The sequence below is a fragment of the Ranitomeya imitator genome, chromosome 4, assembly GCF_032444005.1.
Source record: "Ranitomeya imitator isolate aRanImi1 chromosome 4, aRanImi1.pri, whole genome shotgun sequence".
In the NCBI taxonomy this organism is placed as follows: domain Eukaryota; kingdom Metazoa; phylum Chordata; class Amphibia; order Anura; family Dendrobatidae; genus Ranitomeya; species Ranitomeya imitator.
In genome coordinates, this window is record NC_091285.1 from 52,356,463 (window position 1) to 52,383,139 (window position 26,677).

A 26,677-nucleotide genomic window follows, 5' to 3' on the forward strand; every position below is an offset into this window, starting at 1 on the left:
TCAGCATTTAGAAAAGCTGAAATTTCCATAATGTCCCACAGATGACAAGTTACCCTTGCTTACTACATCATCCATAATCAAGCAAAATATTTTACTTTACAATATGCCGTAGCATATGATCACTGCAGGCTGACCTCTATTCGGTGACATTATGTGCTGTGAATTACATTTTTGCTGATTGAATTTTCTAATTCCGTGTTTTTCTAACAAGGGTACTTGAGAGTTAACCCAAAGGTTGAGCAACAGGGAAAAAACAAATTACTGTGCGATTTTAGTGTATTGTCAGAAGGAGATTTTGTATAATAAAAATAGCAGGAGTATGGAAGAATTTGCACTCGTATTTGGACACAGTTATTGTCTTCCTTATGACACGGTCATTGCAGACTCATTTGTAAGTGGAACATGTATTTATAATCAGGAATTCGATTTCGCTTTTTTGATGGGAAACTGCTGATAGATTTGGCTTAGGATGATGGTTGCATAAATAACAAAGGAACCTTGCTTTTCATTTTAATTAGGCTGTACAGTATTTTCGGTCATTTTGAAGTAAGAAACACATTTACAATAGCCAGCAACAGGTGAAATCTATTTCGTTTGTGTTTTATGTTGTTCTGCGAAGTTGGTCCCAGAATTGCATCCCATTCTTTTAATTAAAATCCAGTATTGCAGCAATTGAGTTTTTTTTTTGCCCCAAAGGACTGCAGGGATGCACTAAAATCAATGGGCACACTTTAGGGAACAGTCAGATGTATGTATAAATCAGACCATGTCTGTTCCGCAATGCACTGACTGGACAGCGGGTCTCCCGACAGCTTCATATAGAAGCTCGGTTCTGGAGACCCGCTGGCCAGTCCATACATTAAGGTCCGATCTCGGTCCACTGTATATGGATGTATGACTGTGCTCTTGGTTGAACACATTAGCCTCTTTACACACTTTATGGTTTATAGGGAATATGCCAGCTTAAAAGTAGAGCTGAGAAGAAAATTCCATTTTGCCAATGTCACCAAATTCCCCAAAATTTGATTTGCGAGGAATAAATTTGCTCAAACTGCATAAATAAAAAGCTTCCAATAGTCTGGAAAAAGTGTAAGACATTGTGAGTTCTCCTTCTAGTCAAATAAACTAGTATTGAGCTAGGTAAATATCCAAATTACTTCCACCTATCTGGCTAGCTGTCTTCAGCTATTTCCGGCGCTGCTTCAGTCCCGCCACACCATGTTGTGACCGCAACTTATGCCTGATTGGAAGTTATAGGAGACAGTCACAAGTTTGCAATGTAAGTTTATGAGAGCCTCGTTCTGGCTCTTGTAGACTTACTTTGAGCTATGACTTCCGGACAAATACTGGAGAGATCTCGCAGAACACTAAGTGCTGGAGACCGGCAGGAGTGGTGCCGATAAAAGATGAAGATGTCAGCCAGTAAGTATGAAAGTAAGTGAACACTGGATTTGGTACTTTATTTTACCTAAATTGCATAAATAAGCCCTTTTTGGGAGGAGCAGATGCATACAATGCTGTTGTTTATGGACAAGTGGTGCAAATGGATGAAAACAATTACCCCTGCTTGTGGGTTATATAGAGTTTTGCACTTTGATAAGTGAAAAAGTAAAAGCTTTTTTATAAGCAATCCAAAAATGATTCCTTAAATGGGAACGTAAAACAGGTGTATTTTACTGTTTTGAATGTGAAGAAGTAAATGCTTCTCAAGCATAAGTTAAACAAAATATCCCTTTCTTGTAGTCTGCAACTGGTTTGCTAATCATGACATCATTAGGAAATGACAAAGGCTTTTTATCAAGCTGCACAAAAATCGTCCCTTTACTTCTGGAGACAAAACAGTGGTACTGTTTTGAACACGAAGAAGTCCTGTCTTGTTGTCATCAAGCCTTTTCAAAGATGAGCCCTATTTTCAGTGCTGTTCCTCGAGGGTACAAAAACGTGAGAGTACATTTACCAGTAGTACCGTTTAGCAGTTTAGAGCCAGCAACGGCAGCCCCGGCAGCAGCAGTAGAGTCAACAGTGGCCGGCCAGGAAATGGAGGGTTGGTGTGGCTGTAGCAAGAGCAGCATGGTAGAAAGTTCTGAAGGGGCAGGCTAGGAGATGCTTGGAGATTGACATGTTTCGCAGACTGTGGTCCATTGGCACTGATGACAACAGAAGATTATAGAAGAAAATCAACAGACAAGCAAACACACAGATAGTTTGTCCAATTTAATAGTTTGCATCAGCCATTAGATAACCTGGTCTGCTCTGGTGTGACCAATGCACCAGCAACATTGAATACCATAACATGACACTGGTGGCTAGATATAACAATATTACCATAGTCATATGGGACAGTTTTTACAAGTGGCCCAGTTTGTAGACCCAGAAATCCATGGGATCAGGGAACATTCATGGGATAAGGGAGAAAGAGCAAAGTTTAGGTACAACTAATCCTGGTTGTTCAGACTTTGTGTTTGTATTTGCTGTTGTAGTCCTAACACTGGCACAGTTGTGGGAATGTTGTGTCTAAATGTGGATCACAATAGGGCTTTCTGGACAGTCATGCGGGTGGCGGGTGTTTGTTCTGTGAAAGCTATGTAGGTCAAGTAACAGAACTAATAATGGAAGAAAGGCAATTTGGACTCCCTTTCGGAAAGGTGGAAAAATTCCCCATTTTGCTTTTATATCGAAGGTCTAAAAGTGTGGATATCCAATAGTCATCACATTGCATTAAATTAAAAATATACCTGTCCTCCCACAAGCATTACAGCATACAGCTTGCCAGGCCTAACAGGATAACCGAGGGACCACAGTTTCATTATTGTAACCCCACCATGATGATTGGTTGTCATTGCAAGCATCGCAGTCTATCTCTATCTGCATTGTCCCTTGCTTTTTGCAAGTCTATGTCCTACTTCACTTACACCTGCTTCTTCTCCTCTTCATCCTCCAAATCCTGCTGCAGGTGACATAGTCCCCAACAACACAAATCAGTACTGTTTTGTAGTTAGCACAACAAATTACCACAGGTAAATAGAGATCCTCTAAGTATAGACCCTAATTAAAACATAAATTTTAATCCATATCATTAATAGGAAGAAAGAAGAAAGATCCTACATAGTGATGAGTGAACATACTCGTTGCTCGGGTTTTCCCGAGTATGACTGCTCGGAGATTTAGTTTTCGATGCCTCAGCTGCATGATTTACAGCTGATAGACAACTTGAATACATGTCGGGATTCCCTAGCAACCAGGCCACCCCAACATGTAGTCAAGCTGGCCAGTAGCCGTAAATCATGTAGCTGCATCAACAAAAACTAAATCTCTGAGCAGTTACAAATTCTCGGAGACCACCCGAGCAACGAGTACACTCGCTCATCACTAATCCTACATTATTAAAAACACATATTGTCATGATTGGGAAGGAATAGGAGAACTAGGTATATCCTATCATTTTAGATAGGTAAAAGTGTGACTTGGGCAGCATGGTGGCTCAGTGGTTAGCACTGCATCCTTGTAGCGCTGGAGTCCTGGGTTCAAACCCCACCAAGGACAACATCTGCAAGGAGTTTGCATGGGTTTCCTTCGAGTACTTCTGTTTCCTACCACATTCCAAAGACATATTGATTGGGACTATAGAATGTGAGCCCCATCGGGGACTGTGATGATAATGTGTGCAAACTGTAAAGCGCTGCGGAATATGTTAACGCAAGATGAAAAGAAAGAAAGAAGTGCTTTTGGCTGCTATTTAATTTTTATGTGGTTCACACGGCAGTTATATTGCAGAGAACCTATCCTAATATTATTACTATCCTCCCTGTCATGCATATGTTGTATAAAAGATAGTCGGCTACTAGCTAAAATAATAGGAAATAGGTTCACCTATTCACTCCCAATCATTGCAATATGTGTTTATGATAATCTAGGGTCTTTCTGCTATTAATTATATTAGGGGTGGGGAATCTCAGGCCACAGGGCCATTTATGGCCCTCTGACCTTTTATCAGGGCCCTGAGCAGATTATCAGGGACCGCACTCTTGGGCAGGGAGCCGTATTTTGATTACAACCAGCTCATTAATTTCTTCTTGCTCTGTTAGCACACATGCAGTGTTCACTACTGAACACTGAAAGGCATGCAATGAATGATTACGTCCTGACACCAGTGCCAGAGTCAGGATGAACTTTATGGGTGGAGTTTGTACGGCCCCCAAAGCATGGTATAAATATCCAAATGTAGAAAAATCAGCCGCACTCTTATGGTATATCTTTGCAAAAATGTGATGTATTTATTCACATGTGTTGAGACAAAATTTTCATATATATACACACACACAGCAGGGAGTATAAACGAAGTAGTAACGTTTCGACCCTGCCTCGGGTCTTTCTCAAACTGTAATCAAACACAAATAACAATTAGTGTTATATACATATGGGGTGCTTAAAATAAAGACAAAACCAGATGAAGATAAAAACAAAGACAGATGAACATAATCATTATTTACAGAAAACAATATACAATAAGGATCCCATCTGAAAAGTATCTTTATGAGATATCGCTGTCAAAATAGATAACCTAAACAAGGTCCATCAGGGGTGCTGTCGCTAACATAAAGTTCTATTATTAAGCACCCCACAGGTGACATCACAAACTTTCCTTATTTTAAAAGCCCATTTAAAGACCTTCCCTTTAATGTGGGCGCCCAGGTCACCACTGACAGAACACCACAGGTGGTGTCACGAACAATAGACTTTATTCACAAATCCCCTTAAAGACATTTCCCTTTAATTGGGTGCCCAGGGCCACGGACCGGGTCACAGCCACCATGATATCCCCTTTAAGACCGGACCCGGTAACAAGTACCTCGCTGCCCTGGTGGGCGACGCAACTTCTCCTCACTTTGCTCCAGTTGATAAACAGGTCTCTCCTATGTCTGCATGTAAGGAAAGACTTGTTAATCAACTAAAGCAGGACAAGGAGAAGACGATAGGGGACCACATCCAATTAGTCAGGTCTCAGTTATAATTTGCTCTGGCAGCCACCAGATGTAAACACCTTTCAAAGAAAAAGCAAAGCACAGCTCAATTCAATGTGTAGCAACCTCTGTCAGGTAAAGCAGTACAGCTCCTATTAATGGAACAGCAGATGTTCTGTAGTACCCGGCAGAAGCCACTGTACATTAAAGAGAGCTTCACTTTGTTGTCATGTTCAAAGTGGTCACAATCAACGGTCACCAGAGCAGACAGTCTAATGTGACACCCCAGGAGTTTGGGTACCACAGTGGTGCTGCCTTCTTCTCGAGGAGGGTAATGCCATGCCTGGAGACAGGAGGGATCAAGGCCAGAAGGAGGAGCTCTAAACCCACTTCAAAGGGAACTTTCCTATATACATCCTGATCTGGAGGAGGAGTCAGTTAGTCTAGTGCAGAAAAGCAGACAGTTAAGTTGGTAGCAGACTGTTATGTTTGCTAATGACAGGTGTTATGAAGGCAATCCAGAAACACAATGTGCTTAGCGATCAGAGCGCACAGAGTGATCTGACAAATACCCAAAAATACAAGAACGAGCTCTGAGACGTGGAAACTCTGTAGACTGCACACCTGATCCTATCCTAAACACAACTAAAAGCGGCTGTGGATTGCGCCTAACAACTACCTAGGCAACTCGGCACAGCCTAAGAAACTAGCTAGCCTGAAGATAGAAAAATAGGCCTGACTTGCCCCAGAGAAATTCCCCAAAGGAAAAGGCAGCCCCCCACATATAATGACTGTGAGTAAGATGAAAAGACAAAACGTAGGGATGAAATAGATTCAGCAAAGTGGGGCCCGATATTCTAGGACAGAGCGAGGACAGTAAAGCGAACTTTGCAGTCTACAAAAAACCCTAAAGCAAAACCACGCAAAGGGGGCAAAAAAAACCCACCGTGCCGAACTAACGGCACGGCGGTACACCCTTTGCGTCTCAGAGCTTCCAGCAAAATAAAAGACAAGCTGGACAGAAAAAAAGCAACAAAAAAACAAAAAGCACTTAGCTATACAGAGCAGCAGGTCACAGGAACAATCAGGAGAAGCTCAGATCCAACACTGAAACATTGACAAGGAGCAAGGATAGCAGCATCAGGCGGAGTTAAGTAATGAAGCAGTTAACGAGCTCACCAGAACACCTGAGGGAGGAAGCTCAGAAGCTGCAGTACCACTTGTGACCACAGGAGTGAATTCAGCCACAGAATTCACAACAGTACCCCCCCCTTGAGGAGGGGTCACCGAACCCTCACCAGAGCCCCCAGGCCGACCAGGATGAGCCGCATGAAAGGCACGAACAAGATCGGAAGCATGAACATCAGAGGCAAAAACCCAGGAATTATCTTCCTGAGCATAACCCTTCCATTTAACCAGATACTGGAGTTTCCGTCTAGAAACACGAGAATCCAAAATCTTCTCCACAATATACTCCAATTCCCCCTCCACCAAAACCGGGGCAGGAGGCTCAACAGATGGAACCATAGGTGCCACGTATCTCCGCAACAACGACCTATGGAATACATTATGTATGGAAAAGGAGTCTGGGAGGGTCAAACGAAAAGACACAGGATTGAGAACCTCAGAAATCCTATACGGACCAATAAAACGAGGTTTAAATTTAGGAGAGGAAACCTTCATAGGAATATGACGAGAAGATAACCAAACCAGATCCCCAACACGAAGTCGGGGACCCACACGGCGTCTGCGATTAGCGAAAAGTTGAGCTTTCTCCTGGGACAAGATCAAATTGTCCACTACCTGAGTCCAGATCTGCTGCAACCTATCCACCACAGAATCCATACCAGGACAGTCCAAAGACTCAACCTGTCCTGAAGAGAAACGAGGATGGAACCCAGAATTGCAAAAAAATGGAGAAACCAAGGTAGCCGAGCTGGCCCGATTATTAAGGGCGAACTCAGCCAACGGCAAAAACCCACCGTGCCGAACTAACGGCACGGCGGTACACCCTTTGCGTCTCAGAGCTTCCAGCAAAACAAAAGACAAGCTGGACAGAAAAAAAGCAACAAAAAAACAAAAAGCACTTAGCTATACAGAGCAGCAGGTCACAGGAACAATCAGGAGAAGCTCAGATCCAACACTGAAACATTGACAAGGAGCAAGGATAGCAGCATCAGGCGGAGTTAAGTAATGAAGCAGTTAACGAGCTCACCAGAACACCTGAGGGAGGAAGCTCAGAAGCTGCAGTACCACTTGTGACCACAGGAGTGAATTCAGCCACAGAATTCACAACAGCAGACAGTGAAGGAGCTCAGAAATTCTTAGGAGCTAGAGGAGGCCTGTGACTGGGCCTCTCTAAGCTGAGCGCAGAAACCGGGCACCGGGAGCCTGAAGTCGTGAGGAACTACAGGTCCCACGACAGAATCGGAGGGCGGAAAACTAAAAGGGACTTGCCGACATAATATCTGAGGTACAGCAGCAATCAGAGCCTGGAGTCACCATGGACAGAAACCCCAAAGAAATGGCTCAAATTACCTACCGTGCAGGTACTGTCCCTGGACAGGGGAAAAAGAGGACCTTGTTAGACAACAACAGGCAGCAAGGGACTACAGACTAGCGCATAGTGGAAGGCTCCCAAACTGACCTGTCAAAGGGACTTCTACTTGTCTTCAGGCTGCCAGGACTCCATCTACACCTGGTACCCTGGACTGAGGCTGCTTAACACCAGTAAACCAGGTAAAGACTGCAACCCTGTGTCCTCCATTTATTTTCCGTCATTCACCATCCCTGACAAACTCACCGTAAGCCCACTCTAGGCTAATATTATCTATTCATCATGAAGTTCTAATTTGCAAAAAATTAAAACAAAATCCATTATATATTTGAGTTTTTTGCTTCTCTATATTTGGAAATATTTGCATACAACTTTCCTTTCCAAGCTTTAGGATTTACTGCCTATCAGTCAATTTCTCAGAGAAAACCTCGAACAAAAATTCTGTAAGCTTAACACTGCCAATCATTTTTATACCTGTGATTGAAGTGTTAGAGAAAAAGTAGATATTATCTTTAAAACATTGTGACACTGGAAAGCAGCTTCAAATACTTTTCGAAAAATGTGTTGGCAAGTACATTTGTGTTAAAGGATGAAGAAGAAGGAAGGAGAGAACATTTTTTGTAGAAAAGTTGAAATTCTGATTTCTAAAGCACTTGTGAGTTATGTAATGCTGTCAGCTGAAAACCTTAAAAGCCGTATTTTTTGTGAAGAGAGGAAGAAAAAAAAACGTCGGAACGGAATGGACTAAATTCTTGGTTTCAATTACTTAATGCTCCTAAGCTTAAAGTAGCAAATGTTCCTATATGAACCGAAATACATAGAAAATTAGATAAATTAGTCCAGTAGATTAGTGAACAAAAGAGAAATTATTCTCAGTTATTTTAGTTTATGACGTTATCTGATAAAAGATTGAGCCGGCATTTAGATGCTGTTCCCAAGTTACTATTTTCCTCCTTTAAGTAGTATGCCTGGGAAGATTATAGGATCTTAAGAAATTAATGAGTTGTACAAAGAGGAAGATGTAATATTAAGCTGGTTTATGTTATTGCTCATTAACACATTTAGTAATTAAATGTGTTCAGATGATTAGACACACTTTTTGTATTTAATTATTCAATATTTAGAGATCACAACATAGTCTCATGAACCAGTGGAATACCAACCACGGAGGCATGACCCCCACCATGGTGTCTAACATTAAACCAGAAAAGACCTAAGTCATTGGGGCTGATTTACTAAAGCTGTCAGACTTTTAGATGTGTGCAAATGTATTTTTATTAGATATTTCTTGTTTTATTCAATATATTTTGGTTGGATCTGAAGAAAATCTAATAACTATAGTCAAAGCAATGGAATGTGTAGACAATAGAATGCCCTGTGTAAGAAAAGTCAATGGGATCCTTCTATCTAATCGTAGATCTGTCAAGAACATGGACTTTTGATAAACTTCTATTATGGTCTTCAAGTAATTTTGTCTTGTGCTGCTTTTCAAAACGGAACACGACATCACAATCCACAATTAACTATGAACTATAGAGATTATTCATATCAAGGCTCAGTAGACAATACAATAGTTTTCTGACCACATCTACTGTCTGTTGCCTGCCCTAACCTTCTATCCATTTATTGTTGTGAAAGAAATCGAAAGAGCTTGAATTGACATTTACTTTTCTGACGATTTCTGTCTACTGCTTTGGTACTGTGCATTGGAGCCTTTCATAAATGGAGTAGTCTTCTGAAGAGGGCTTCTCTTGAAGTAGAGAACTGAGGATTTACTGTAGCCAAGTCCACGTCTCCATTGAAAGTTGAAAACTAAGGAATCCCTCAGATTGCCCAATCCCCAGTTTATCTATAGCAACCAAGTAGGTCTACAACATCCAAGATAGACCTAGTGAATTTTCTTTACTTTTTGTTTTGCAAACAGGAAAATATGGATACTTTGGGGGCTGAAATATATTGCGGTGCAGGAGAACAGCCGACTCCCTGCAACGGAATACATGCCATCAACCAATCAGAGGCCTACAGCTGATGCCAGCATGCCCTTGACTGGGGGCTCATGGTAGTGACATCACATGCCACGGCACGCACGTCGACATCAGCTGCTAGCTCCTGCACTGCATATAGAGAAGATGCCATGTGTCAGGGGAAAGTAGTAGTGATGAGCGAATAGACTCGTTACTCGAGATTTCCCGAGCACGCTCGGGTGACCTCCGAGTTTTTTTTAGTGCTTGGAGATTTAGTTTTCATCGCCGCAGCTGAATGATTTACATCTGTTAGCCAGCATAAGTACATGTGGGGGTTGCCTGGTTGCTAGGGAATCCCCACATGTAATCAAGCTGGCAAAGAGATGTAAATCATTCAGTTGCGGTGATGAAAATTAAATCTCCGAGCACTAAAAAATACTCGGAGGACACCCGAGCATGCTCGGGAAATCTCAAGAAGCGAGTATATTCGCTCATCACTAGAAAGAAGGAAGGTGAGTAGAATCATTTACCTCACATGACCTCAAGAAAGGGCCCATCATGGGGCTCATTACCCCAAGGTTGCTCACATTATCCTAAGAAGGAGACCAGGATGGGGCACATTACATTAGGAGATAAATGTATGTATACAATATATGCAACCTTATTTTAAGGGCGGCTGTTGGAGTGCCCCGTCAGGGCCGTGGGGTACTCGATCCTGCGGTTCACAGAGGGATGTCACGGTGGCTGACACGGTCCATGGCCCTGGGACATCCGTATAAAAGGGAAAGTTCTTTAAAGGGATAGAGTTTATGTTTGTTACGCCACCTGTGGTATCCGGTCAGGGTGACCGACGCTGCTTTAAGGGGTCCGCTGGGGTGATGTTATGGCAGCTAGATGGTATACCTTCCCACAGGTGAAGTATATCCCCAGGGCTTCCCAGTGTGAAGATGATGGTATGGTGAGAGGCGCAGTGAAGAACGAGGACACAAGGTTGCAGTCTCTTTACCTTTAATGAAGACTTCCGCTTACAAAGTCCAGAGCACCGGATCACAGGTCAGGTAGAGTCCGGCTGGTTTGGAGGCGAGTCCAGAGTCCCCTTGTCCAGGTGGAAATCATTAGCCTTCCCTTGCGCTGTAGTAGTGTAGTCCCTTACTGCATAAGCTTCAAATAAGGTCCTCACAGATGTGGTGTCTCTCTCTCTCTGTCCCCCATAGTTGGATAGGGCAAAACTCGTATGACTGGTGGCTTGAGGCTGTTTATAGGGACTCTAGCACATCCCGGCCTCTGAGGGGTGCCACCGTGCCTGCTTGGTGTAGGTGCGGACAGGTAACATGAAATTAGCTGTCCTGCCAGTCTCTGAAGTAAGGCATAGAAGTCCTTACTACCTCGGTGTTTCAGCTACTGGTGTTCTGTGCCTCAGAAGGAGGCAGCCTGTTCGGGGCTGGTCCCCTTCTGGTATCCTCTTTTTTGCTTTGCTTTCTTTCACGCTCGCTGAAATACAATTCTGCCTTGAAAATGTCTCTTTCTGGGAGCTGCAGCTCTTAGGGCATGCACAGCTCCGTGTACCCTCTGTCTTCCTCAGAAGGATGTCTGGAACTGACTCCTGTCTGGAACTAACTCTCCCTACAGACTACCAGTTATATCTATATGGGGAGTGACCTAATAAATAGGAACAAAAGCTCCCCCTCGTGGCCTGGAGTGTGAATGTGTTGCATGTTTGTGATACCATGATGCAGTTATCCTTCCTTGCCTCCAAAAGTAGCATCACTTTCCCCAGGAGGAAAGCAATACCACTGTGACGACCAGGACCCTGGGGGGCCACACAGTCAACATCGTGACAAGACGAGTCGAGGCTGGGAGATGTCGACATGAAGGTCTGACCATATTGATAAGAAACAATATAAAATGACTTTAACCAGATGAGATGCCACCGGTAAGTACCTGGATGGAAATATTTATTCTTCACACTGTATTACTTGGAGTAATTCTGTTATTAAAACCACCTCCCTTAGGCTACTTTCTCACATTCGTGTGAAATGACTATGTTCTGCCAGATTTTTTTTTATAACTCATAGGGTCAATGATCCATTCAAATGTCTGTGAAATTCATCGTTCTGATCCTCAAAATCAGATCAGAAAAGGACATACTTAATGGGTTGGTGTGCTGTCTTCCATTCCAGTGCTCCACCGACCTGACAATAATAACCAATTCTTTTTAGAGGTAGATGCTTCTTCCTCTGTGGTCAGAGCCATCCTCACCCTAAAGTCTCCTTTCCTCCATATGGTGAACTGCAGTTTCATCTCTAAATTATTCTCGGCTCCAGAATGCAGCTACTTGTTAGGTGATTGACAATTGTTGGCAATTAAACTGGTTCTAGAGGAGTGGAGAAACGTTAAGGCTGATGCACTTTCCAGGTCTGTTCTGTCTTCTGACCAGGAGGAAGAACCTCAGTACATCATTTGAGTCCTTTAAAATGGTGACTGTAGCACCGATGGATTTCTCCTGGTTCCATCCGGAAAGACCTTTGTCACTGAAGCAGACAGGAGGCGGGTCCTCCAGTATGGTTACTCATCTGAATTGGCTGGTGAAGCTAGACAGAAAAAAAAGGCTCTTCTCATTTCACGACATTATTGGTGGCTTTTCCTGCTCAAACATATTGCGGATTTTGTCTCGGTTGCTTCCTATCCCGTACCATCAGCTCCCTGGCAGCAGATTGCAATTGACTTTATTTCCAATCTTCCAGTATTGGCCGAATGTATTATCATTTGGGTATTTGTGGATCGATTCTTTAAGATGGCTCTTTTTACTCCAATGTACAGTCTACCATCTGCTCCTGTGCTTGCCAGGTAGTTCATCCAACATATCTTTCACTTGCCTAAGTTACCTCTCCATATAGTCTCTGATAGAAGCATCCAGTTTATGTCTTTCTTCTGGAGGGCTACCTGCAAACTGCTAAATATTACCTTGGACTTCTCTTCAGCCTATCATCCACACTTCAATGGTAGAGCGAGCCAATCAGATCCTACCTAACTTCCTATGGCATTTTGTCAATGGAGAATGACTGTATATATAACATATATATATGTCATATAACAACCATGTGAGTGAATCCTCAGCTAAATCTTCATTTTTTGTTGTGCATGGTCAACAACCCAATATTCCATTCCCTGTGTCTACTACCACCAATATTCCTGTGGCTGAAGCTCTCATCAACGGCGTCTCTAGAATCTGTGAGGACACCAAGATCACTGTTGTGAGTTCCGTTCTGGAGCTCCCTCCTGTCGTTGCTAATGGCATTTTTGCGAGTTCTGCCCTTGGGCTCTCTCTGGTGGTTTCGAGTGGAACTGCTGCTCCGTTAGGTAGCTGTAGCAGCTGCCTTCACTAATCGCCTTGCCTGGGTTTGTTATTTAAACCTGCTCTGGGCTTTAGTCCATGCCTGCTGTCAATGTTCTTAGTTGGATTTGATTCTTCCCTTGGATTTCTCATATGGCCAGTCCTTGTCTGCAAAAGATAAGTTTTGCTAGTTTTGTTTGTCCATTTATTTGGACTCTATTGCTTGCATTTTGTCTCTTTTGTCAAGCTTGTCACTATGTCTTATTCAGGCTAGCTGGAAGCTCTGTGAAAGCAGATTTGCCCCTCCACACCGTGAGTCGGTGTGGAGTTCATTTTTGTAAACTCTGCGTGGATTTTGTAGTTTTTAATACTGACCGCACAGTATCCTTTTCTCTCTTTCTATCTAGTTTAGTATTGGCCTCCTTTGCTGAATTCTAGTTTCATTTCTGAGTTCGTCATTTCCCTCTCCTTTCACAGTCAATATTTGTGGGGGGCTGTCTTTCCTTTTGGGGGTTTCTCTTAGGCAAGATAGCTTTCTATTTCCTTCTTTAGGGATAGCTATATCTGAGGCTGTGACGAGGTGTCTAGGGAGTGTCAGAAACATCCCACGGCTATTTCTAGTTGTGTTGTTAGGATTAGGGACTGCGGTCAGTAGAGATACCACCTTCTCAGAGCTCGTTCCATGTTGCGTTTTAGCCACCAGGTCATATCAGTGTGGCCTCTTAACCACCAGGTCATAACAGTACAGCAGGCCAAGAATGAATTAAATGTATCTCAAAAGAAGGAAAAGAAGGTTCTGAACCATTTTTTTTTCTGTGCTCTGGTTTGCCTCTTTTTTCCTCTTGATATCTGGGTGGTGCTGGATATATGCTCTGGTATGGAGGTTCAGGGTTTGTTTTCTCGTGTGGATCAACTTGCTGCAAGAGTCCAGAGTTTCCAAGATTATATTGTTCAGACTCCGGCTCTAGAGCCAAGAATTCCTACTCCTGATTTGTTTTTTGGGGACAGATCCAAGTTTTTGAACTTTAAAAATAGCTGCAAATTGTTTTTTGCTTTGAAACCCCGTTCTTCTGGTGATCCCATTCAGCAAGTGAAAATCATCATATCCTTACTGCGTGGTGATCCTCAAGACTGGGCACTTGCTCTTGAAACAGGGAATCCGGCATTATTGAATGTAGATGCATTCTTTCAGGCGCTCGGATTGTTGTATGACGAACCTAACTCTGTAGAGCATGCTGAGAAAACACTGTTGGCCCTGTGTCAGGGTCAGGAAACGGCAGAGTTATATTGCCAGAAATTTAGAAAATGGTCTGTGCTCACTAAATGGAATGAAGAAGCGCTGGCTGCTATTTTCAGAAAAGGTCTTTCTGAAACCCTTAAATATGTTATGGTGGGTTTTCCTACGCCTACCGGTTTGAGCAAATCTATGTCTCTAGCCATTCAGATTGATCGGCGCTTGCGTGAGCGCAAGGCGGTGCACCATATGGCAGTGTCCTCTGAGTTAAGTCCTGACTCTATGCAATGTGATAGGATTTTGACTAGAGCAGAACGGCAGGAATTCAGACATCAGAATGGCCTGTGTTTTTACTGTGGTGATTCAGCTCATGCTATTTCTGATTGCCCTAAGCGTACTAGGAGGGTCCCTAGCTCTGTTACCATTAGTACTGTGCAGCCTAAATTTCTTTTGTCTGTTACCCTGATTTGCTCATTGTCGTCCTTTTCTGTTATGGCATTTGTGGATTCTGGCACTGCTCTGAACTTAATGGACTTAGAATTTGCCAAGCGCTGTGGTTTTTCCTTGGAACCTTTGCAGAGTCCTATTCCCTTAAGGGGGATTGATGCTACGCCATTGGCCAAGAATAAACCTCAGTACTGGACAGAGTTAACCATGTGTATGGCTCCAGCACATCAGGAAAATATTCGTTTTTTGGTGTTGCATAATTTGCATGATGTTGTTGTGCTGGGTTTTCCATGGTTACAGGTACATAATCCAGTGCTGGATTGGAGATCTATGTCGGTGACTAGTTGGGGTTGTCAGGTGATACATAGTGATATTCCTTTGATGTCCATTTCCTCGTCCCCTTCTTCTGAAGTTCCTGAGTTTTTGTCGGATTTCCAGGATGTATTTGATGAGCCCAAGTCCAGTTCCCTACCTCCTCAAAGGGACTGCAATTGTGCCATTAATTTGATTCCTGGCTGTAAGTTCCCTAAGGGCCGACTTTTCAATCTGTCTGTGCCAGAGCACGCCGCTATGCGGAGTTATGTAAAGGAGTCCTTGGAGAAAGGGCATATTCGCCCATCTTCGTCACCGTTGGGAGCGGGATTTTTTTTTGTTGCCAAGAAGGATGGCTCCTTGAGACCCTGTATAGATTATCGCCTTCTCAATAAGATCACTGTCAAATTCCAGTATCCGTTACCTTTGCTTTCTGATTTGTTTGCTCGGATTAAGGGTGCTAGTTGGTTTACTAAAATCGACCTCCGAGGGGCGTATAATCTTGTGCGTATTAAACAAGGTGATGAATGGAAAACAGCATTTAATACGCCTGAAGGCCATTTTGAATATCTTGTAATGCCATTCGGTCTCTCTAATGCTCCATCGGTATTTCAGTCCTTTATGCATGATATCTTCCGGAATTATCTGGACAAATTTATGATTGTGTATTTGGATGATATATTGGTTTTCTCCGATGATTGGGAGTCTCATGTGAAGCAGGTTAGGATGGTGTTTCAGGCCCTTCGTACTAATGCGTTGTTTGTGAAGGGGTCTAAGTGCCTCTTTGGAGTTCAGAGGGTTTCTTTTTTGGGTTTCATTTTTTCTCCCTCGGCTATTGAAATGGACCCTGTTAAAGTCCAGGCCATTCATGATTGGACTCAACCTACATCTGTAAAGAGCCTTCAGAAATTTTTGGGCTTTGCCAATTTTTATCGTCGCTTTATTGCTAATTTTTCTAGTGTTGTGAAGCCTCTGACCGATTTGACGAGGAAGGGCGCTGATGTGGTGAATTGGTCCTCTGCGGCTGTTGAGGCCTTTCAGGAGCTTAAACGTCGTTTTACTTCTGCCCCTGTGTTGCATCAGCCAGATGTTTCTCTCCCTTTTCAGGTTGAGGTTGATGATTCTGAGATTGGGTCAGGGGCCGTTTTGTCTCAGAGAAATTCTGATGGCTCTTTGATGAAACCTTGTGCCTTCTTCTCCAGAAAATTTTCGTCTTCTGAGCGTAATTATGATGTCGGCAATCGGGAGTTGTTGGCTATGAAGTGGGCATTTAAGGAATGGCGACATTGGCTTGAGGGAGCCAAGCATCGCGTGGTGGTCTTGACTGATCACAAGAATCTGATTTACCTCGAGTCTGCTAAGCGGTTGAATCCTAGACAGGCTCGGTGGTCTTTGTTTTTCTCACGTTTTGATTTTGTGGTCTCGTATATTCCTGGATCTAAGAATGTGAAGGCTGATTCCCTTTCTAGGAGTTTTTTGCCTGATTCTCCGGGAGTTCTTGAGCCGACTGGGATCCTCAAGGAGGGGGTGATTCTTTCTGCCATCTCCCCTGATTTGCGGCGGGTACTTCAGGAGTTTCAGGCTGATAAACCTGACCGCTGTCCTGTGGGGAAATTGTTTGTTCCTGATAGATGGACTAGTAGGGTAATTTCTGAGGTTTATTGTTTGGTGTTGGCTGGTCACCCTGGGATTTTCAGTACCAGAGATTTGGTGGCTAGGTCCTTTTGGTGGCCTTCCTTGTCGCGGGATGTGCGTTCATTTGTGCAGTCCTGTGGGACCTGTGCTCGGGCTAAGCCTTGCTGTTCCCGTGCCAGCGGGTTGCTTTTGCCTTTGCCTATTCCTGAGAGGCCCTGGACGCATATTTCCATGGATTTTATTTCTGATCTTCCTGTTTCTCAGAAGATGTCTGTCATCTGGGTGGTTTGTGACCGGTTTTCTAAGATGGTCCATTTGGTGCCGTTACCTAAGTTGCCTTCCTCTTCTGATTTGGTTCCATTATTTTTTCAGCATGTGGTTCGTTTGCATGGTATTCCGGAGAATATTGTGTCTGACAGAGGTTCCCAGTTCGTTTCTAGGTTTTGGCGGTCCTTTTGTGCTGGAATGGGCATTGATTTGTCTTTTTCTTCTGCATTCCATCCTCAGACAAATGGCCAAACGGAGCGAACCAATCAGACCTTGGAAACCTACTTGAGATGCTTCGTGTCTGCTGATCAGGATGATTGGGTGACCTTTTTGCCGTTGGCCGAGTTTGCCCTTAATAATCGGGCTAGTTCGGCTACCTTGGTTTCGCCTTTTTTTTGTAACTTTGGTTTTCATCCTCGTTTTTCTTCAGGGCAGCTTGAGCCTTCTGACTGTCCTGGTGTGGATTCCGTGGTGGACAGGTTGCAGCAAATTTGGACTCGTGGTGGACAATTTGACGTTGTCTCAGGAGAAGGCTCAGCGTTTTGCTAACCGTCGTCGGTGTGTTGGTCCGCTGCTTCGTGTTGGGGATTTGGTCTGGTTGTCTTCTCGTCATGTTCCTATGAAGGTTTCTTCCCCTAAGTTCAAGCCTCGCTTTATTGGGCCTTATAAGATTTCTGAAATTATCAATCCAGTGTCTTTTCGTTTGGCCCTTCCAGCTTCCTTTTCCATTCATAATGTGTTCCATAGATCCTTGTTGCGGAGATATGTGGTACCTATGGTTCCCTCCGTTGATCCTCCTGCTCCGGTGTTGGTTGAGGGGGAATTGGAATATGTGGTAGAGAAGATTTTGGATTCTCGTTTTTCGAGGCGGAAGCTTCAGTATCTGGTCAAGTGGAAGGGTTATGGCCAGGAGGATAATTCTTGGGTTGTTGCCTCCGATGTTCATGCTCCCGATTTGGTTCATGCTTTCCATTTGGCTCGTCCTGATCGGCCTGGGAGCTCTGGTGAGGGTTCGGTGACCCCTCCTCAAGGGGGGGGTACTGTTGTGAGTTCCGTTCTGGAGCTCCCTCCTGTGGTTGCTAATGGTATTTTTGCGAGTTCTGCCCTTGGGCTCCCTCTGGTGGTTTTGAGTGAAACTGCTGCTCCGTTAGGTGGCTGTAGCAGCTGCCTTCACTAATCGCCTTGCCTGGGTTTGTTATTTAAACCTGCTCTGGGCTTTAGTCCATGCCTGCTGTCAATGTTCTTGGTTGGATTTGATTCTTCCCTTGGATTTCTCATATGGCCAGTCCTTGTCTGCAAAAGATAAGTTTTGCTAGTTTTGTTTGCCCATTTGTTTGGACTCTATTGCTTGCATTTTGTCTCTTTTGTCCAACTTGTCACTATCTGAGGCTGTGACGAGGTATCTAGGGAGTGTCAGGAACATCCCACGGCTATTTCTAGTTGTGTTGTTAGGATTAGGGACTGCGGTCAGTAGAGATACCACCTTCTCAGAGCTCATTCCATGTTGCGTTTTAGCCACCAGGTCATATCAGTGTGGCCTCTTAACCACCAGGTCATAACAGATCACGTTAAGGAAATCTCATGAATGAATGAAGAAACACGTGGACAAGAGATGCCTGGACCCGCCTATGTTTCATCCTGGGGACAAGGTCTGGCTTTCTTCGACATGTGTCTGCCTCAAGCTACCTTTTGTACAACTTGGATTCTCGCTTTATTGGTCTGTTCAAGCTCAAACTCCCAGGTCCCAGGTTCTTTAAGGATTCACAATTCATTCCATGTGTCTCTCCTCAAACCAGTCATCCTTAGCGCCTTCTTCAAGGACCCATGTACCACTCCTGTTCCACGCAGCTCTGAAGATTTTTTTGAGGGTGAGAATATTCTGGCCACAAAAATGGTTAGAGGAAACACCTTTTTTCTTCTGGATAGGAAGTAGTCTGGTCCTGAGGAGAGGTAGTGGGAGTGCAGGGAGAACATCCATGCCCCTCTCCTCCTGGAGAGATTTCTTGATGGCTTGAAGAAAAGGGGATATAATGGGGGGATACTATTGCATCACAGTCTCTGCATGCTTCTCATCCTACCCTCCTTTGGCAGGAATGCTGACTCAATCACCACCCCGGCCCTTTTCCCACATGTACTTCCCCTCCTCCTGCTTTCCAGGGTCGTAACACACCTGGCAGATCCCCGGGCACTGCGCTTAGGGCACTTGCGCACTCCCGGTCTCTAAAAGAGACAATGTGCACCGTCCTAAAGTGTCCACAGACAATGGCTGAGAGACGCTTATTATTTAAAAGACCTCCACCTGTTAAGAGGTGCCTGAGCAACATGTTTCATCAGTTACAAGAAAAACACATAGCACAAATGAGGATTAAATTTGTCCGGGAACATATTTCATCAGTGTGAAGTTCTCCCATAGTAAATTGCTATAAACATAATAAACATATTGGTGATGTACTCCTAGCAATAATGAAAGCCAAAGAGAGATGGAGTAAACTGAGAACACCCAAGAAATAATATGGAAAAAGTATTTTAAATATCAGAACATTTTATTTAAAAATCTAAAAATAATACAAGAAATATTCAATATGTGTATCGAAATAGGGAACATTACACAAATAAAACCACAACAACGTAGTAGTCCCCCAGAGGGCATTTAAATGGAAACTGATAATCATGAGGCATCACATAACAGTGTGCATAGTGATGCATGTAACAGTATCAAATATCTAAAGTAAATCAATACTGAACAAAAAATGTATATATGCCCCCCAAGAATGAAATACAAGTCAATCTGCTATGATCTGTAAACAGGTAATGAGATCAGAAAGTGCTTACTCGGGATCATTCATATTACAGCCCAATATTAAAGAGATCAGTGCATGGAGTCTGTAGACAAATCACAAATTTATATATAGCAGGACCCTCCAGAGTAAACCATGTAGATATGTAACAGATGTCACTATTTTAAAGGCAACAAATGCAGGAATAAATACAGGTATAGAAGGATCTCATACAATATATTGTCTGTCAACAGTGCAAGTATAAACCAGGAAAACAGACTAAAGCAAAAAGATGAAGCATCAGATTGCCATGCACAGTATAATGTGGTTACAGTATAAAGTTGTATTATGATAACATGCAGTGGAGAGGTACTAAGTGATAGAAAATCACTTACCCATGAGAGAGTGAAGTGAGAGATCACCCCCTTGAACCCCGACTTGCGTGTTTAGTCAGTTGCCTGCATGCTTGCGTGTTCTCAGGTCCCCAGTGCTCAGTATACCTGTCCTGTCTACCGACACTTGCAATTCCTACCTATGTTACGGTTGTATCTTCAAGTATTTCCATCCTATCAACCAGTACCTGCCGTACACCAGCCATACCTGCCTGCACCCATCGTAGCAGTCACTAAACCAGCCATATCCACCTGCACCTGCCGTGTCTTCAGTATACCTGCCATGCCTGCCTGTACTTCCAAGTCTACCTATTCCTGGCTGCACCAGCTTCCTGACCCTCTGGGGCCAGCTGCCGGGTGTCTGTGGTTTATCCTGGAGTAACACCTGGAATTCTTCTGGAGCCAAGTCTCACCACACCTTCAGGGGCTTTAATGAAGAGTCAGGTGTTCGCCTAGTTACGCCCCTCAAGGCTCTCCTCAGTCCATCGCATGGCACAGTGGTTCCACCACTACATCCATTACATAAACAGATCTGGCAAAAATTAAGAGACCACTGCAAAATATTCAGTTTGTCTGATTTTTCTCTTTATAGGTATATTTTTTAGTAAAATGGAAATTTTTAATTTATTCTATAAACTACTGACAACATGTCTCCGAATTTCCAAGCAATTAATTTTGTATTTTTTTTCTGAAAAGGAGAAATGGTCAAAATAAAAAAAAAAAAACAGTGCTTTCAGACCTCAAATAATGCAAAGAAAACAAAACAAGTTCATAATCATTTAGAAGCAACAATACTAATGTTTTAACTCAGGAAGAGTTCAGAAATCAATATTTTGTGGAATAACCATGATTTTTACTCACAGCTTTTATGCGTCTTGGCATGCTTTCCTCCAATCTTTCACACTGCTTCTGGCACAAAAATTTACGCAGCTCTTCTTTGATGGCTTGTGACTATCCATCATCCTCTTGATTATATTCCAGAGGTTTTCAATGGGATTTAGGTCTGGAGATTGGGCTGCCCATGATAGGGTTTTGATGTGGTGGTCTCTTAATTTTTGCCAGAGCTGTATATAATGTGTATATATATAAAGTTGTGCTCAAAAGTTTATATACCCCAGCAGAATTTTTGCTTTTTTGGCCTTTTCTCAGAGAATATGAATGATAACACCAAAACTTTTCCTCCACTCATGGTTAGTGATTGGGTGAAGCCATTTATTGTCAAACTACTGTGTTTTCTTTTTTTAAATCATAATGACAACCCAAAACATCCAAATGAGCCTGATCAAAAGTTTACATACCCTGGTGATTTTGGCCTGATAACATGCACAGAAGTTGACACAAATGGGTTTGAATGGCTACTAAAGGAAACATCCTCACCTGTGACTTGTTTGCTTGCAATCAGTGTGTGCATAAAAGCTGAGTGAATTTCTGGGATCCAGACAGACTCTTGCATCTTTCATCCAGCCACTAAGGTTTCTGGATTGTAAGTCATGGGGAAAGCAAAGGAATTGTCAACGGATCTACAGGAAAAGGTAGTTGAACTGTATAAACAGGAAAGAAATACAAAAAGATATTCAAGGAATTGATAGTGCCAGTCAGCAGCGTTTAAACTGTAATTAGCAAATGGAAAATCAGAGGCTCTGAAAAAACAAAACCACGGTCAGGTAAACCAACAAAAATGTTGTCCAGAGCTGCCAGAAAAATTGTTCTGGATGCAGAGAAAGACCCACAAATATCATCAGCTGAAATACAGGATTCTCTGAAAACTAGCATTGTGGCTGTTTCAAGATGCACAATAAGGAGGCACTTGAAGATAAATGGGCTGTATTGTCGAGTCACCAGAAGAAAGCCATTACTGTGCAAATAGCACAAAGTATCTCTCCTAGAATATGCAAAACAGCACTGAGACAAGCCTCAAAACTTCTGGAACAAGGTAATTTGGAGTAATGAGACCAAAATTGAACTTTTTGGCCACAACCATAAACGTTACATTTAGAGAGAGGTCAGCAATGCCTATGATGAAAGGAATACCATTCCTACTGTAAAGCACGAAGGTGAATCGCTGATGTTTTGGGGATGTGTGAGCTATAAAGGCACAGGAAACTTGGTCAATGTTGAACGAAAGATGAATGCAGCACATTATCAGCAAATACTGGAGGCAAATTTACACTCATCAGCGTGGAATCTGCGCATGGGCTGTACTAGGACATTCTAACATGACAATCATCCAAAACACAAGGCCAAGTTGACCTGTCATTGGCTACAGCAGAACAAAGTGAAGGTTCTGGAGTGGCCATATCAGTCTCCTGACCTCAATATCATTGACCCATTTTGGGGAGCTCTCAAATGCGCAGTTCATGCTAGACAGCCCAGGATTTTACAGTTTTACAGGAACTGGAGGCTTTTTGTCAAGAAGAGTGGGCAGCTTTACCATCTGAGAAAATAAAGAACCTCACCCACCACTACCACAAAAGACTTCAAGCTGTCATTCATGTTAGAGAGGCAATACACGATATTAAGAAATGGGGTATGTAAACTTTTGATCAGGGTAATTTGCATGTTTTGGGTTGTCATTATGATATAAAATGAGAAAACACAAACGTTTGACAATAAATGGCTTCACCCAACCGCAAACCATGAGTGGAGAAAAAGCTTTGGGGTTATCTTTCAAATTCTCTGAAAAAAGGCCAAGAAAGCAAAAATTCTGCTGTAGTATGTAAACTTTTGAGCACAACTGTATATATATTGTTGTATATCAACTCACCTGGCTGCTTAACAAAGTAGTCACAGGAATGCTTTCCGTTTAGATTTTCAACTGGTTTATTAAAACAGGTTTCATAAACCAGTTCAAACAATATGAACAGACATGTCCAGTCTTCTTAACATAAACAAAGAGAATAGCACTCAGAGTACACAGGACACTGATCGAATCCAAAAGCTGGACATTTAGCCTTTGGACAACACCCTGGGGTGGAGATGTGGTGAACAGTCTCCTACCCACTCTTCAATTCTTCACAAAAACCCAGCCTTAATATGACCGATTAAGCCCTATCAGCACTTCCAGCTTCATATCATTGAGGCTAACATATTGACAGATATCTCCCCTCCAGAACTTTACCACATAAATATTGTGAGAAGATCATATATATATTTTTAGCTTGGTTGCCATAAAAGGAGGGGGGCCCAAACACATTTCTTGCACAGGAGCCACAAGCTATCAGTGTCCGCCCCTGGCTCATTTGCACATTAATCAAGGATTTCTGATCAAACTTTCCAGGTTCTGTTCAAACAATACTTATTTTTCACTTTTGCCTTACTACCAGGCTGGTCTTCCACTCACTGCTCTGATAGTTGCTTTTCAACAATCACACTTACTTCCACCTGTAGCTTCTGGTCAGGAGGACAAGATGTGAAATGGAGTATTGGAGTGGCCCACCCTGACTCTTCGGTCACGCCTAAAAAACCTCTCCCCAAACTCCAGTTAAGAAAACTACTCAGTGTTAGACACCACTCCCAGGTATCCCGGGCGTTCTTTCACCTCGATCCTCTGCCCTTTGTTGTGCTCCACGTCAGGTTTTGCAGGTTGCCTGGCGTGTTTCAGTGACACCATTTCCATGATCCTATTTCAGGTCCATTAGGACACATCCACAGACCTGTGTCTTAGGATTGAGATTGAAGACTTTCGTTTGGTGCACTCCACCTTCTGTCCACACTGTGCTTAACCTGCTTCTATTCCTGCTGACTTCTACTTCATCCATCATGTAGCTCCCAAAATTATTGAGTCATCATTCCAGCTGCCCCAACGCCTGGGGTTTGTGTACCCATTCAGACCTGAGGCTTAGTGGGTCCACTTCACAAGGTGAGCATCACACTCAGTGATCATCACTGGTCATAGCATTTGCAGGATTTACATGACGGAGGCCAGAAGCCCCAGAGACACGTACCTACAATCTTACCTCCTGATTGTTTGCAGTATGTAGAAGACGAAGTGGCTGAAAGACTTCCGAGAGAGCAGATACACTCAGAATCCCAAATGCAGACACTAAACCAGATGAGAAGCAGCACTCCGGAGGATCAAGTGAACTGGGGAATAATTTTAGTATTACAACGGAACATTTCAGATCCTCAATGGAGCCATTTTCAAGCACTTTGAAGCTGTGCTAGTCCATAACGTTGACATAATAAAGCAATAATTCTCATCAATTAAATAATTCCTACAAAAATATCAGTTCATCAGTGTAACTGTATTATTGACTTCTTCACTCTCAGAGTACCGAGCAAAACGAGCAGGGACAAAGCAGCCATTGAGCATGTGTGTCCACCCCTGAAAGTGGACCCTATTCCAGCCACAGGAGAAAAAGCTCTGGGTACTATTACAAATGAAAATGTAATGTTTACTTACATACATGCATTTCTTTTCTCTTGGCTGAGTTTTGACCATTACTTTCTGTGAGACAACCCCATTAAAGGACTATCGTTCTTTCCTACTGAGCATGAGACCTTTTCTGCAGTGCTGCCCATCCTTTACCGTTTGTGATTTAAAGGGAATCTGTCACCAGGTTTTTACTGCCTTATCTGACACCAGCATGATGAGGGACAGAGACCCCAATTCCAGCAATGTATCACTCAGTCTACTGGGTGCATTAGTTGTGATACAATCACTTTTTTTCTCTTCTGCACATCTAGCATGCTGCGCTTTGTATAACCCCACCCAAACCAGTGATTGGCAGCTTTTCTGTGTCCACTGTGCATAGGCAGAAAAATGCTAATCAGTAGTGGGGGCAGGGATAGACAGAGCAGGAAGACTACAATTCACTAGACACCTAGTCCTGTAGTGATAATCGCCTGCTGATCAAACACTGATTTTATTGAAACAAGAGCACACAGCCCAGTAAGTGACATATCACTGAAATCAGCGTCTCACCCTCTGCAACTTGCTCCTCTCAGATTACATAGCAAATATCTACTGAGAGTTTTTCTTTAATATCAATGCATTCTACATGGTACTTTCAAATATGGGACTTCTAGGGACTGGACGGGTCGTGCGGGGATGAGAATCAATAATTTTATTTCTCAGAACATTCCCTCTAAGCTTTGGTAAATATTCCTCAAAGGTAATCATTTTTTTTTTTAGAATATTTTGTATGTTTATGCAAGAAAAAAAAAGATTAAATTAATTTTCGTCCATAACGTTTACGTGGTTTGTATTTCTTTTTTTTTATACGTGTAGTTGATATATCTAATATGGACACTAAAATGCTGTAAGAAACAATAAGCCAATATTCTTGAATTACAAAATTATATTAAATTACACAGTTTCATTTTGCTCCGGGATATTACGGTGGAAGGTTTGTCTTAAGCAAATACCTATATTAACTTACGGTAACATTTATTAAGCAAATAAGGGAGCTTTCAAGGACTCAGTAGTTTATGGATAAAAAGCCGGTGTCATATCAATATTTCGGTGTATTTCATAGATGAGATGCATTCCTTAATTTTCCCTTTGTATACATTGGCTAAAATGTAATTATAAAACTCATCTTAAAGTATTAAATAAAAGTTAAATCTTAGGTTCACTTTTGATGGCCCTATGTTCACATTCATAGACGTACGCAGTATTCAGGATTCAGAGTGCCAAGCTAAGTGATGACCCAACAGCTCTTGGTCAATTTCAGGGAATAATTGAGCTAAATTAGTCCTCCACTGACAAGATTATTTCACTGTTATTATATGGTATTAATATATTTCATATTGTTTTGCAGAGACTGTGATTAGTCCCAGTTCAATATTTCGTGCATACACATAAACTAACCGCAATCCCACAGTGATGGCCACCAAGCCACCATGTTTCCAATCTTGACGTTCTGTCCTCGTTACACAGGATCCTGAGATTTGTGCTTAGTCTGACAGGAAGCTAAACTGATCTACTGTAGTCTAATAAGGAGACTGTTTCCTGAAGTCTACGCAGGTTAGTAGTGATGAGCATATGTGCCCGATTCTCGAGTTTGCCGAGGGTGCTCGAATCTGCATCGAGTATCGCGGGTGCTCGAGTGACATGTTCTAGTTCCCACGGCCGCATGTTTCGAGCCTACTACCCACAAAACATGCGGGAATTGCCAATGTTTTTCAGGCAATCCCCCCCATGTATTATGGCTGTCTAACAGCTGTGAAACATGCGTCCGCAGGGACTCAAACATGTCACTCGATCACCCACGATACTCGATGCAGACCCCAGCAGCCCTGGGCAAACACGTAACGAGCACTTCTGCTCATCCCTACTATCGTTCAATAACCTGCATAGACCAGGAAACTGTCTCCTTATTGTTGCGTATCTGATGACTAATAACAGGTGCCTCATACTCCTTCTTTCCATTAATTCTATCACGGAGCGGGATAAAATGGTGGATGTCCTTTGTACACCAGTCTGTGAGGTAATGAGCTCCTTCTTCCCACAATGCACCACTACAGAGCAAGGAGATGGGAAAAGCAGAGGGACAAAAAGCTAGTACCAAAAAGCAAATTGTCCACCCTGTGCAGCAATGAGGCAGTGACCCAGGAAAGTTCAAAGTAAATGTAGTTTTAATGTTCAAAACTCACAAACAAAACAAAAGGTATCCTCCGGATTGCACCCGGGAAACAAGATAGTCTGTAAATGCGTCCGGTTCCTGAGGGCGACTGCACCACCGTATCATGCTGCAGGATGCCAGGAGTTTGCTCCACTTGGCTCTGTGTTCCCTCACACAGGCTGAGCTTTTGCAGAGCCCTCAGCTCTGCATCTGGCAAACTCCACATTGACA